Raw genomic sequence first — 12,822 nt, 5'->3', positions numbered from 1 at the left:
GAAGGTCCTCTCCAGTGTCATCTTTTTGCTGGCAACGTTTCATTTTAGTAGTGTATTCTCTTAGTAAGTGTGCAACACATTGGGATAGGGGAAAAAATCTCCAAAATACAGAAAAACATAAAGAACAAAAAAATTTCTCTGGGGAAGGTCCCCAAAAGCAATGAGCGTTATTCTCTCTGAGGAGTGGTTGGGGGTGTGGTGGGGGAAAGGTGGAGGAGTTGGGAGGAAGGGAAGGAGTGGGAACTGGGATTGGTATGTAAAATGATAAAAGATAGTTTGTTAGCTTGTTTTTAAAAAGCAAAAGAAAAGAATTTTTTAAAAAATTTCTTCTGGTATATCATACTTTGTACATCTACATCTTTCCAGGTATCGTGTTGGTCTGTCTAACTATATCTATTGTCTATATCATTAATCTGTCTATCATCTGTCATCTATCAGTCTTTATTCTCATCATCTATCTTCGCCAATCATCATCTATCATTTTACTACCTACATATCTATCAATGATCTCTATAAATCATGTATATCTCTATCTATCTATCTATCTATCTATCTATCTATCTATCTATCTATCATCTCTCTATCATCTATTATCTGTCATCTCTACCATCATCTATATATCAATCACCTGTCATCACTATCAACCTACTTGTCATCTGTCTAATCTTTCTATTTTCTATTTATCTTCCATGTGATATTCTAATTAATGGTACATGCTCCCACACACACACAAATCATCCTAATTTTGATATATCCTTTAAGCTTATTTTAAAAAAAACTTAGGCATATGAAGGATATTTTCTTGTATCTCTTACAGTAGCATTTTTTAGTTGTCTCTCCCCAGTCATTCTGTTCCATGAAAGTTTGCAAATGGGCTAAGCAGTTGTAAACCCTGGTGTGTAACCTATCAGTTTGCTCAGGGCATACACGGAGCTGTTCCAACCAGGTTTCTGTGAATGCTTCTGAACACTTTTGTTACTCCTTGTCTTCTTCATCCTTGAGTAAATAAATAATGCTTATTGGTCAATTAAACACCATTGCTTAAAGATGCTTCCAATTTACAAGACTGCAGTAATCTCCTGTGTCCACCTTTGGTAGAATAGGGATGTAGATACAGCTTTATGTGTGATGCAGGTCTCTGGCATGCTAGAGATGGAGTCATTGGAACATCCCAAGCCCTATGTTGCTCTATTATGAGCCAGGACTAGGATGCTGGAAGAGTTCAGAGTCAGTTTTCCATGTTACAGCAGACTTGAATGAAATGATAATTATTGATCCAACAACCTGAAATGATTTCTCCTAAGTCTGTAGGGAAACATTGTACAAATGTGTACTTAGGGACTCTTAAATAATACTTATTAATGACTTGGCAGGCCATAACTGCTTGGAAGGAGCCATTAAAGATCAGATGTAACTCCTTTTCAACTCTCTCATCTGTGGCTCACTTGGTAGAGACTGCCACATGTGCGTGGAACCCAACAATTCACAGCTGCAAAGAATGCTGAAATAATACCTTTGCATTCTTCCACCTTCCTTTAACATATTATATCTAAACAATCCTCTTGTCCTGGAGAGACAGTTCAGCAGTTAGAAGCACTTGCTGCTCCTGCGGATGACCCAGGGTCAGTCCCCAGCACCCACATGATGGTGCACAGCAACCTGCACCTTCAGTTCTAGGGAATCTGATGCCCTCTTCTGACCTCCAGAGACTCCTGCATGCATGTGATGCATATAAACCCAGACAGGCACACACACATACACATAAAGACAATAAGTACATCTTTAATTTACTCTCTTACACTTATTAAAACTTCATGGTTGCTTCACTTGCCTCCAATTTCCCTAATTTATTTCCATAGCTTTCTACACTACAGCAAAAGTTTGGGATATTTAATAGTATCTGTCATGATTCTACTAAATTCTGATCAACATATTTCTGCAATTTTTGTATCAGAAATGTTTTATAGTGATTGTCAGCCATCACCCGACTAGTAAAAATGAGATGCTTGAGTTGTCAACACGAAGCTTTCTGTGCTGTATTAAGTTTTTCCTGGCACACTTTAAACTGTCTTCCATATAACACTGTCTTCAGAGGACACAGAGCACACTTCCACTCCAGCCACATGACAAAGCCAAGTGTGGACCCTCCTTCATACGCATGTCCTGCCAAGACCCTCCCTGAAGTGAGATGATGCTGTTTAACCAGCGTCAGACTTACTTTGAGTCACCTTCTTGGTTTTGAAACCTAACCGGTATGGTGGGACTTCGAAGGCCTATGATATGTTGCTAGAGACGTACAGAGATGTTTAAATTGTCTCTTTTCAATGTGTTCTGGCACTATAGCCTAAAGTCAGAACTAGGCTTTCCTTCCTTCCTTTTTTTTTTTTTTTTAAAGCAACCTGCCTCCGATAAATGGAGGAAGCAGACTGCCTCTTTGCTGAGCACTCAGACAAGGTGCTGATGTAACAACAGTGGACAAGCAGCTGGGAGCTGGGCTGTCAGCCTGTCACACACTGACAAATCTGTTGTTCATATTCAGGCAGGATGCGTGTGTCCACCCGCCACCAGCATCATCCATCTAACAGAGGGGGGATGCGGGCAGCCTGCACCCTGCTGCCTGTGGACCAAACACGCTGATTACAATCCTCCAAAAGCTGGCGGCTAAACAACTCGTTTCCTTTGTGATGATGGGGCCTGGCAAATGAGACAAGCAAGATAGCCTGCTCAATTTTTGTTTCTCTTCCTTCAAGGTGCCAAGACAGCCCGTATTATCGTTTCATATCACACACATAAAACCATAACTCTAAATCGCTCCAGACGGGTCTTTTGAAAAAAGAAAGGGTGAATGGAAGAAATACTCAGTTAAAGTGCTGTTATTTGAGGGAAAACATACTTTGAACACAATATGGTGTGCCCTCCTTTTTTTTTTTTATTTTTCAGGCAGGCCGACTTTCAGAATGCTCTCTGGCAGGTTTACCTCAGAGCCATGGTACCTATGACATTCCCTCCCTCCCCTCTCTCTAGGTTGATCACAAAGCCTGCCTGAGATTGAGTTTACAATTCCCCAATCAAGACATATCTATATTTATATGGGTCTTTGTAAATCAATGAAGACTGCTCTCTTGTATGCATCTGGGAGGAATTGAGTGGTAATGTGGAGGATACTCCAGAGTTTCTTGCATGGTGTGGCTCACGATTTCTTGACCCTTCACCTAGACTATTGAAAAACAAAATTTGCATCCATTCCAGCAGCCTCTCCCGGAACACTGCCCACTGCCCCTTCTTTACTCATCAAAGTGTGCGTTCCAGAAAGGGCAGAATCGTGACTGCTCTGTGAAATGTTTACACACAGTTCTGTGTCTTCCCTCCCCAATAGGTACCTTTCCCAAGTTGTTTTCTGGAAGTTTTCTTCTGCCTCTCTGAGGAGATATTCTGAGGAGCACTTGAGGTAGGCTGCTCAATCAAGCCCACATCCACGCAAAGAGCAAGGCGAAAACCAAGGGTAACTTAGGAACAATCATGTTAGCATTTTAGAATTAAGGAATTTTTATATTCCTATGAAAATTGCAATCCAAATGTCACTACAGTTCATAATTTAATTTTAAAATCCTTTTACAATGAAACAGTCACAGCTGCCGAGATCCTTCTATGTGCCTGTCCTTTTCTATATCTGTATTCACACGGAGAGGAAGAAATCTAGTTTCTGAAATGTGTAAGGTAGAAATGTAACGGTGAAAAAAACCCACTAAAGAATAATGTTCTTGTGTTCACTGCCTATGGCACATGCTACTCTTACATAATTACTCTTGTATCAACAGACAAGTAAAAGTATTTACTGCAGACGATTCCTAAGATTGCTTGGCTTGTTTTTGTTTGAGACAGTCTCATTCTGTAGGCTCTGCTGCCTTGGAACTCTGTAGCCCATGAGAGTTTTGAACTTGTAGTGATCCTCCTGCATCAGGCTTCTGAGTACTGGGATTATACCTGACTCAGTACGTGCAGTTTCAAGGAACAACAAAGACGCATTCACAGTGTGGCAAGTTGCAGTCAGCACACACTGTACGCACACACTCACATACGTGAGGAAGAGTTTGCATGGAGTAAGCCGTTGTACATGAAATTCACTCTGGTTGTGGCCCGTTTCCTACAATAGCACAAACCGAATGCATTCTTTCCTAAAAAAAAAAATACATTTTGTTTTATTTTATTGGTTTTTGGCAAAAAGGCTGATGGTATGACCTGGGCTAACCTCAGACTTTTCACCATAGATAACCTTAGATTCTTATGAGTGTTGGAAATCCTTGATTCACCTTTTTATGGCATCGCATAGCTTTAAGCAATAGTTTACTCTGTTACAATGTGCCCCATAATTTTCTGAGTCTTGAATCAGGAGAAAAAATGAAAGCACTATGTAATCTATAGTGTGAAAAGAAATTAGAAGGATTGTTTTATATATTTTTTCTTTTTTATTTTTTTAAATTATTAATTTACAAAAATTTCCACTTCCACCCCTCCTCCCAATACCCTCCCACTCCCCCTACTCCCCCTACTCCCTCTCCTCCTCCCTCTCCAGTCCTAAGAGCAGTCAGGGTTTCCTGCCCTGTGGGAAGTTCAAGTTCCTCCCCTCTCCCTCCAGGTCTAGGAAGGTGAGCATCCAACCAGACTAGGATCCCAAAAAGCCAGTACATGCAGACGAAACAAGACCCAGTGCCATTGTCAATGGCTTCTCAGTCAGCCCCCATGTCAGCCACATTCAGAGACTCCGGTTTGATCACATGCTCGTTCAGTCCCAGTCCAGCTGGCCTTGGTGAGCTCTCATTAGATCAATCCCCTTCTATCAGTGGGTGAACGCACCCCTCGAGGTCCTGACTTCCTTGTTCATGTTCTCCCTCCTTTTGCTCCTCATTTGGTCCTTGGGGGCTCAGTCCAGTGCTCTAATGTGGGTCTCTGTCTCAATCTCCATCCATCGTCGGATGAAGGTTCCCTCTGATCCTGACTTCCTTGCTCACGTGTCCCTCAATAGAAGAATGGTTAAAGAAGGTGTGGAACATATACACATTAGAGTTTTACTCAGTGGTAAAAAACAATGACATCCTGAATTTTGCATGCAAATGGATGGAAATAGAAAACACTTTACTGAGTGAGGTAACCCAGACCCAAAAAGAGGAATATGGTATGTACTCACTTATAAGTGGATTCTAGCCATAATTAAAGGTCTTTGAGCCTATAATTCGTGATCCTAGAGAAGCTAAATAAGAAGGTGAACCTGAAGAAAATCATATAGTTATCCTCTTGGATATTGGAAGTAGAAAAGATTTCCAGGCAACCTGGGGTGCACGGGTGGGGGGTGGAAGGAAGGGGAGATGGTTAGAGAGAAGGGAGTAGGGGAGGATTGGGGAAATCTTGGGGAAATGGGATGGGGCGGGGGAGGAAGGATGGATATGGGAGCAGGAAAGTATATATCTCAACTAAGGGAGCCATTTTAGGGTTTGCAAGAGTCTTGATTCTAGAGGGGTTCCCAGGTCCAAGGAGAGATCCCCAGATTGTTCCATGGGCAGCAGAGGAGAGGGTGCCTGAACTGGCCTTGGCCCATAACCATACTGACGAATATTTTACATATCACCATAGAACCTTCATCTGGCGATGGAAGGAGATAGAGACAGAGACCCACATTGGAACACTGGACTTAACTCCCTAGGTCCAAATGAGAAGCAGAAGGAGTGTTTTATATTTTAGAAATGAATTTACCCTAATGGAAAATAAACCATAAATATTCAGGAGAGCCAAATAACTCTGATTAACTTGAGCAATATCTCAAGCAATACACTCTCAAGTTTTAACATTGTGCTTATTGTCAATATAATAATGAGGTAAATTCTTATAAAAGTTCCTGGGTGCCCTTTATTCTGGCCTGAAACCCAGGTGATTTTTGATTGACAGAAAGATTACCTAATAAACCTCCAGTACAAGCTAATTAATCACTCTGAATACAACACTAAATTGGCAAACATAAAAAAGCAAATGAGATGGGTGTTGAGGACCGTTTTCAAATGACCTTAGTTGAAAGCCAAGTCCAGGATGATTTCATCTTCAGCAGTGCCATGATCATGAGAAACATGATTTCTTGTGTTTTCCTTGCCCCGACTCCTGCCTGCCACTCCCTGATCAACACTTAGCTGTGGATGGTACCAGACAAAGAAGCAACAAGTCTCTGAGTAGCTTCTGTATATGGCTGTAAGGTAATGCCACCTCCACCTGGCTCAGCTTCTTCTACCCTTGTAATCTACTTCCTGACAGCGTTGATTGTATTGCAGCATCGCGATTTTGTTAACCGTGTGTCAGCTCCTTGAGGGGCCACTTTTACTTCAGTCCCGTTACCCTGGCCGGGCGCTCAGTCCTAGTGTGGTCAGTGCAGGCAAGCTACAAACAAAACCTGACAATTTTGATCACATGTTGTTCTTTAAATGTGTTCTTATGCTGAATTCGAACATCCAAAGGGAGCTAGCTTGAAGCCATGAGTTCAGTTCCTGGGACCTAAATGGCTAAAGGCAAACACTGACTCCTACAAAGTTATCCTCTGACCTCTACATGCCTACACAGGTACCCCACGCCTCACTCATAGACAAATAAAAGTAATAAAGCATCAAACGGCACACCATTTTCTTCAGCAGAGTAATTACTTTTCCCTTTGCTGTCGCAAAATGTCTGACAAAGAAAGTTTAAGGAAGGAGGGATTATTCTGACTCATGGGGTGAGTGAGGCTAAATCCAGCAAAGCTGGGAAATCATGGTGGAAGGCACATGAGGGAGCTGACCACATCGTGTCCACAGTCAGAAGCTGAATGACAAACGCTGATGCTCAGCTTGCCTCCTGCTTTCGTCCAGTCCAAGACGGCAGCCCAGAAAATGACATCACTGAATGTTCGAGCGGCTCTTCCCTCCTTCATTGAAACCTTACTTATAACACCTTCACAGACATCCTCAGAGGTGTGTGTACATGCTGATTGGAAGTCCAATTCAGCTGAACCTGAAGATTATCCAGCACACTTAGAAAGCCAGAACTATTAAGAGTTCATGATCTTTTGCCCATTGTTCCGAAAAGAAAGTTAGCTCGCCAGGACAGCAGTTTTGATCAGGAATTCACCAAGTGAAATACATACCCCCTCTGTCCCCCAACCCCCTCCCAGCTCACCTCACCTACAGGGCTCCGCATAATCAGAGTGCCTTGGGGGAGATCCTGGGCCTTGCTGGAACAGGAGCACACTTCCTGCCTTCCACGTGTTTCCTCCTGCAGCAAGCAACAATCAAGGTTTACCTGATTTGCATCTTAAACTATAGAAATGATCCCTGAAAGTATAGTCTTTGGAGATTCGTCTTCTAACCTCCAACCAATAGACAGACAGACAGACAATAAAAATAAACACGGGGCAGCACTAAGAACACGTAGTATCGTGTTGAGTTTCCTACTCCCAGCCTATCCAGTCTGCTTCTGGATGTTGAATGTTGCTCAGGTAGCTTTTCTCTGCTAACTTACCTCACTCATGGTTGGCTGCCTACCCCATAGGTGGGCTGTCTGTGTCTGGGTGCAGAATCCATGTTGAATTCTAAACTCATCCTAGCAGGCAAGGGGTGGACTTGGGAAATGCTAAGGAGCCCCCAGCTTTTTATTGAAGCTCCTTGCTCTGCTCTCCCTTCTCTGCTAGGTTGCCTTCCCTGCTCCCAGCCCAGCCCTGCTCCGCCAGCGCCCTCTCTTTCCTGTTCCTACCCAAGCTGCTCTGAGACAGAAAGGGAGAGCGGAATTATTTATTGTGCGTCTGTTTGAAGTGAAAGGCTTTTACATTTTAATGAGCACTAAATAGGTGCGAGGAAATATTGTTCATTAGCTGTAATCTGCGGAATTGCTTGAGTGAGCTTCCTTTGGAGGCTGCTTTAAGCGGTTCGCTCAAGTAGAGCAGTTTGTATGGTAATTAAGGGAGCATTTTGCTGTCAACATCTGTGCTGCTATTTATAACAGGGGAGGTGGCTTGCAGCTCCACTGGAGGGCTGGAGGGTGTGGGTGCTGAGAGACGCAGGTGGGATGGGTGACAGTAGCGGCCCAACCATGGCTTGCGGTCATGAGTCTTCTTTTCCCCGACTTTCTTCCCGTCCAGCCGCGAATCCTCCTCACAGAAATCCACCGCCATTCATTGTGGATGGAAGAATTCTTGCTTTGACGTCTCTTCATTAATCACAGCCTCCACCTGGCAGCCCAGGCAGGGAGAGTCAAGACGCTGTGGCGAGGCGAGTGGTCTTTAGCTTTGTTGCAGGTTCTTTCTGTCTCTTATGCATTTTTTTCTTCTCTGTGTGGCTCCGATGGGGCAACACGGTACCAGCCTAAGGGCTGTGGCACTCGGGGGCAGGCAGAGGTGAGCCAGAAAGCAACACTGAGCACCTCACATCCGGGCCGAGGTGAAGGAACAGCCCCCTATTGACAGTACTGGCTTGGCCCGCAAATAGTGTGATTCCACGTCTTTCTGGAGTGGCCCAGGTACTCTGTATTCTTTGCAATATCAGAATGATCTGGCCTGCATACCCTCCAGCTAGAGAGATGGGGAGGTTACCTGGAAAATTCTAGGAGACAGATTTACCAGGTCAGAGGACATGCAGCAGGAAGGTGGCTTGGCTATGCTGAGGTGAGGAGCGGGGAAAATGTGGGCAGGAAGTGAATGAGCACGGGCAGGAAGCCTGTAAAGGAGGCTGACTGTGAGACCACAGGCGGGCCGAGTTGGTCTCGGACTGAGAGGTGCCTGGGTGAGCAGGGAGCTGGGAGCACAGGGATGAACGTAGGCAGTTCTGTAAGGGGAGGAAGGTAAGGCCCCGCCTTCTGGGGGCAAAGAGGAGGTGTCTCATCTGCTACCCCGAAAAACTTGTCCCGATTCCGTATGTTTTCTCCATCTTAACGTCGAACCAGGTAAGATTCTTGAGACTGAACAGCCATCTTGCCTAGCAGTAAAGTTACAGCCACAGAGACGCAGGAGTCAAGCAGATCCTAGCTGCTGGAAGGCAACGGGCCTCATGCACCAGGCTGGGATCCAACAGCAGGGGGTTTCCCTGTCCATTTCTTCACACTTTGTTCTTTTCTCTTTTGCTTCTTTCCTTCCCTCTATCATTCCTTCTTTCTTTCTTTGTTTTGAGACAGGGTCTCCTGTAGTCTAGGCTGGCCTTGGCCTGCCCATGTAGCAGAGGCTATCTCTTAACCTCTGAGCTTCCCCGGTCCCTCATCTTCTGAGTGCTGAATTCACAGTTGTACACCATCACACCTGGTTGATGTGCCATTAGGGATCAAGCCCTGGGCTTCATGCATCCTAGAGAAGCACTCAACCCCTCGAGCTACACCTCTAGTCCCCAAACTCCGGGCCTTGTTGATTTTACTACATAGGCATTATTTGGCACATAGTAGGAGAGTACTCAAAATCAATATCTTTTGAGTGAATGAATAAATTAATGAGGATCTGTTGATGTCAAGAAAGACTTACAATAAAAGACGTGAAGCATGAGAACAGTCGGCTCTTCTTCACCTGGGACCTTTTACTCAGTGAGTTGGTAAAGGATTTACAGCCTTCAAAAGGAATATATATATATTTTTTCATCCCACACAAAATCTTGATTTTTTTAAAAAATGCATAAAGAAACATCAGGTCTACTGAGGAAATTAAATAAGTGTGATGTTTTGAAGAAGAAATGCTCCCCACGGGCTTGTGTACTTGATCACTTGGTTCCCAGATGATAGTGCTGTGTGGGGAGGTGATGGAACTTTTAGGACATGGCCCCTTACTGGAGAAAGTATGTCCCTGGGGTGGACTTGGAGGTTTAAAACCCTGTACCACTTCTAGTTTTAGGGAAACAGCATTCTGCTTGTGATTAAAGATGTGATGCCCAGCTTTGCACCACTTCTAGTTTTAGGGAAACAGCGTTCTGCTTGTGATTAAAGATGTGATGCCCAGCTTTGCACCACTTCTAGTTTTAGGGAAACAGCGTTCTGCTTGTGATTAAAGATGTGATCCCCAGCTTCCTGCCCCTGCCCTCTGCTGGTATCTTCCCTGCACGATGGAGTTCTGTTGCTGTGGAGCCATGAGACAGAATAAACCCTTTCTGCCTCGAATTGCCTTTGCTCTTGATGGTTTATGACAGCAACAGAACTAACTAAGGCCATGAGGGACTCTGTTAGTTCTTTCAATGTCTCTGTGACCAAAATACTGACGGACGCAATGGAGAGCTTTGGCTCCTGATTTCAGAGAGACTTCTGCCCATCATGGCAGGGAAGGCAGACGTGATTATTGATTGTCAATTTGACTATATCCAGAATTAACTAAAACAAAAACAACTGGGCACACACGTCAGAGATTTTTTTCTGCATTAAATGATTTGAAGTGAAAAGACCTACTTCAAATCCACATCTTTGAGATGGGAAGATTCACCTTTAATCTGGACCAGGCCTTCTTCTGGAAGTCTCTATAAAGGGTATGGAAGGAAGAGGCTTTGCTCTCTTTTCCTGCTTGCTCTCACTAGCGAGTCCATTCTTTCACTAGCATTAGAGCCTGCTTCTTCAGGATTCTGGCATATACTGAACACAAGCTGAGACATCCAGCCTTGTGGACTGAACAGTTACTGGATTCTTGGATCTTCATAGGCGGTCATTGTTGGATTAGGTGGACGACAGCCTGTCAGGCATTCTAATCAATCTCGTGTGCGTGTGTGTGTTTGTGTGTGTGTGTACATATAAACAAAAAGAGCTTCATTCTGTAAGTTCTGTTACAGAACCTGGCTAATGCATCATGGTTGCAGGAGTAATCCTGCCCACACCGTCAGATTGTGTAGGTTTCTGTTCATATCCAGGCAGACCAGGAAACAGAAAGAACAGTTCAGGCCTAAGCGTGACAATAACTGCAATGTCTCAACCACATGACTCGTCCAGAGTTACCTGCTTCTACCAGTCAGGTTCCCTCTCCTAAAGGCTTGATTGCATTGAAAGAATCACACAAGAGTAATCAATACATTAGTCCATGGGGGACGGTCAACCCATTACAGTATACAGAAACTGCACTTCAATAGGACCAGCTTCTTAATAACTGAATATCAGGGATACATTCTCCTTTTTAAACTCCATCTTTACTGACAGAAATTGTCATTAGGCCCAGTATTTTATCTCTACGTTATTTTTGTCTTGATTTTGCATGATTATTAAATGCTGTTTGAAAGTCTGTGTTTGTCCAAAGGCAATCTCACTTAATGACTCACTTTGAAAAGTCAAATACAAACAAGCAAACAAAGTGACTCCCACGTGAGTGAAGATGATTTGAACTTGAAGATTGCCATAAATAACTCAGCTTTTCAAGTGGCTGCCAAATTAGTATCAGTAGTTGCCCTACCATGATCCTTCAAGATAGTTAGGCTTGGAAAAAAATCTGTCATCTATCGAATGCCCCCTTTTGTCTCTCCATGTGTTAGTCAGCTGTCTGTTACTATAACAAAACTCCAGAAATGGTCAACTCATTTTACAAAGCAATTTTTCCTTTGGATCTTCATTTTCAAGGTTCCGGTCCACTACCTCTAAAGCCTGCAGCTCTGGGTCTAGATGAGGGAGTCACACAATATGCTAGAAGGGCAATGTGCTCACCTGCTGGTGGCCAGCAAGTTGAAAGAGAGAGAAAGCCAGAGCTATGTCCCACAACCCCACCACAACACAACAGGGTATCTCTTCTTCAAGTAGAAGCCTAGAAAGTGCTGCAGGAGAGTAAATTGAATTGACTCAGGGTCATGCTTCAGGTGTATCTGTACACCAGCCTTCATAATAGAACCTTGACGGCCACCTTGAAAGGGTTAAGCTTCTAGAACTGAAATGTCATCTCTAAGAATTTTGAGATTTAATTTTTTTATAGGACTCACTTCTAGCCTATTGATATGACATTAAGCCTGGTCCCAGACTTCCAGGGGCTTAAGTGTGGACTACAAGCAAATTACAAAGAAATTATTAGAAAGTTATCTTGCAAATTCCCATCAGAGCGGTGTCTGTGTTGGGTACAGTGAGAGGATGTGACAGTAGGTGGCATGGAGTACAGGTGCCATCAAGATCAGGGCAGATGTCACGTGGACACTCTTCCCTAAGAGATTTAACGCTCACTCAAATCCATAGATGTGCCTGATCACTGAAAGTTTCAAACAAGAAACAAACATGATCCAGTTGGTGTAGAGGGCCGCAACCACACTCTCCACCATAGATGGCGCTGCACCGCCAGGTGAGCTAGAAAGCTCACATGTGTTGGTATTTTCCACTACTCCCAAGGTTTCACCTGGGACTGGGAGCAGTTGACCAATCCAGGAAAGACACGTCCAGAGCAGGGTCTGTTTCCTTTATAAGGGATGGGTTCCATCTTATCTGGGTCTCCGCCATGTAAGCTTATGCTCTCCCTCTCAAGAGACATAAAGCTTTACTGCAGAAGGATCCTATGTGTACCGCGTGGTTCTTGCTGGCGAGATGGTAGCGCGGGACATCTGGTGCTGATACCCGGGAAAAAGAAGAACTTTGCACCACCGGAGACCCCTTGGACACAAGGAGGATTCAGAACTGCAGGGTGTTTGCTCAGAGAGGTACGACTATTCCTGGACTTTTTGATTTTGGGCTTGACTTGTCTCCACCTTGGAAAGATTTTGTAGAGGCCTTGGTACTTCTTAGCAGTTCTCTTATCACTTTGAAATTGCTTAGAAGATAAATCCTGCCAGGCTGTTGTTGCAGACGGACAAAATGTATTGGAGGAAGTCCAGGATAGCATATCAGAAACTGAGT

The 12,822-nt window shown here is 44.0% G+C and overlaps 1 protein-coding gene and 1 pseudogene across 1 annotated transcript in view; one reads left to right on the top strand and one right to left on the bottom strand.

Annotated features, from left to right (window-relative positions):
• Gpatch2 (G-patch domain containing 2) overlaps positions 1–12,822 on the top strand; it is a 210,976-nt gene that overhangs the window by 174,503 nt on the left and 23,651 nt on the right. The gene's annotated exons all lie outside the window — the stretch shown is intronic.
• LOC146894803 (small nucleolar RNA U3) lies at positions 7,259–7,362 on the bottom strand (annotated as a pseudogene).

The sequence above is a fragment of the Myodes glareolus genome, chromosome 5, assembly GCF_982192425.1.
Source record: "Myodes glareolus chromosome 5, mMyoGla1.1, whole genome shotgun sequence".
Classification (NCBI taxonomy): Eukaryota; Metazoa; Chordata; class Mammalia; order Rodentia; family Cricetidae; genus Myodes; species Myodes glareolus.
Note: the sequence above shows the minus strand (reverse complement) of the source record. Positions and strands in the feature narration are given on the sequence as shown.